General features: G+C 35.6%; 1 protein-coding gene across 1 annotated transcript in view; it reads left to right on the forward strand.

The window, feature by feature from the left end:
- Positions 1-2,302, forward strand: part of npy7r (neuropeptide Y receptor Y7) — a 19,576-nt gene that overhangs the window by 9,756 nt on the left and 7,518 nt on the right. The window contains exon 2 of the mRNA XM_014006089.1: positions 587-618. The gene's annotated coding sequence lies outside the window, so the exon portion shown is untranslated. The remainder of the gene's footprint in view (positions 1-586; positions 619-2,302) is intronic.

Raw genomic sequence — 2,302 nt, forward strand, 5'->3', positions numbered from 1 at the left:
ATCTATCTATCTATCTATCTATCTATCTATCTATCTATCTATCTATCTATCTATCTATCTATCTATCTATCTATCTATCTGATCCAACAACATGCTGATATTTTAAGTTTCAGATTAGGCTGCTTGTAAACTTTCTGCAGCGCAGCAGTCTGATTTGTCCTTGCTGCAGTGTTGACAGGTTCCTCGCTCCCTGTGAGGGCCAGAGGTGGCTCTTATCATCCAACATATTGACTCAGGTCTTTCAAAATCAATGAAACCATTTTTTTCCTGACTCCAAAGAAGAGCAAAGGAAATCAGGAAGCCGTCCAGACAATACGTATTTTAGGCAACTCTGTCAAAGAATAGTGGATGTAGTGTCCAAGGTGACAAAAAGTGGCTCAGTTTTTGTAATTTAACATTTAAATTATTGTTTTTTATTTTTTATCTTAATTTTAAGTCATTTAGGTTATTAAATTTGGAATAAACACAAGCCAAACTAAAACAAACCTCTAGATTATTGTCTCAGTGATTTTAAAGTAATGGCATGTAAACATCTCCAGCTCCAACTAAAAATAACTTCACATTCAACAACTTTCATCTATTTTAGGTTGTCATGGAGCTCGCACACAGAAAGGAGTGGTGAGTGGTTTTCTTTTTATTATCTCGATGTTCTTCCAGGGAAATGATCCTAATCTGTGGTTTATTGTCATGTTAATGCAAGACGCAAAGCAAAGACAAGACGACGTGTCAGAGCTCACCTGAGAACACAGCCGTGAGGAAGACAATTAAATGAAATGATATGAAAAACAATTTGGATGATACTGAAGTCGATTCAATAACAAGATCCAAGACACAAGCAGCTGAAAATGTATTCTTTCAGAGGGTGTCCAGATTCAGAGCTAGAGATTAGATGAGATTTGTCATCTGGTGGGAGCTCAGAGTAGAGCCGATGCTCCTCTGCATTAAAAGGAGTCAGCTGAGGCGGCGCAGGCATCTGGAGGGGATGTCTACTCCCTGTGGAGGTTTGTCTCACTGGGAAGAGACCCCAGGTCAGACCCAGAACTCACTGGAAGGATTTTATAGCCTCCCTGGCCGAGGAATACCTTGAGATCTCATAACAGCTAAAAACTGAACTGTAGATGCAGCTAAAATTAGCAAAACAATGTCTGACAAATAAAATTCACAAAACAGCAGTTGAAATCTAAACCTAGCAAAAATTTAGCTAAAATGTATAATTAGCAAAACACTGTCTAAAAGCTAAAATTAGCAAACCAGAAATTTAAAGCTAAAGTGAGCAAAACCTCAACAAAAAACTGCATTTAGCAAAATTTTAGCTAAAAGCTATAATTGGCCTAACAGTAATTCAAAGCTAAAATTAGCAAAAGTTTAGCTAARAGTTACAAGTAGCAAAGCAGCATAAGCTAAAATTAACTAACCAAACTTTTAAAGCTATAATGAGCTAAAGTTTACAGCTACAAATTGCAATAAGCAAAATTTTAGCTGACAGCTACATWAGGAAAAACTTTTGCTATAAGAGACAACATTAGTAAAACTTTTGTTAAACGTTAACAGGATTCAAAGGAGCTAAACCATAAGCAAAGAAAAATGTGCTAAACTGTAGCCAAAGGCTGAAATTTGCAAAACCATTGAAAAGTACYATTAGCAAAGAATATTTAATTAAAAATGTAATTAACTAGAAGCACTCAAAGAGGACAGCTGCTGGTGGAATATAGTTCTGCTGGATGCTGATAGGCTGTCACTGAGAGACAGCACTGAAAACAAAATCTCCTTGGCAGAGGTAATAAAAGACTGTAGTAGCTAAAAGCAGTTTAAGAAGACAGACGTGTGCTAAAATAGAATGTGTTTTTTTCTTCATCCTAAAAAATAAAAAAATACTGATAAATCTAAACAATTTATTTAGTTATTTGACTTTCTTTCTAGCTATGAATTTGTTTTGCTATTCAGAAGAAATGTTATTTAGTGGGAAAAGAAGCTGAAACAGCTTTTCTGATTGTATAAAGAAACCTTTATGCCAAGTCCTACTCCATGAATTATTAATCATAAATATCTTACCTGTTGTAGAAAGGTTTTATAACAAAAGACTGACGAGCTAGTCTGCAAGGCCAGGTCCAAAACAGGACTTAGAATGGCTTCAGTCTTTATAAACTCTCATCAGTTCTTGTTTATTGACCTTAAAATGTCAGTATGCCGGGGTGGGCACAGGCAAAGAATTAGCTTTGCTAACTCAATCCGCTAACTAGAATTATCTCTAAACTACTAAACATGTAAAATGATGATGATGATGATGATGATGATGATGATG

This window comes from Austrofundulus limnaeus, unplaced genomic scaffold (genome assembly GCF_001266775.1).
Source record: "Austrofundulus limnaeus strain Quisiro unplaced genomic scaffold, Austrofundulus_limnaeus-1.0 Scaffold34, whole genome shotgun sequence".
Taxonomy (NCBI): domain Eukaryota; kingdom Metazoa; phylum Chordata; class Actinopteri; order Cyprinodontiformes; family Rivulidae; genus Austrofundulus; species Austrofundulus limnaeus.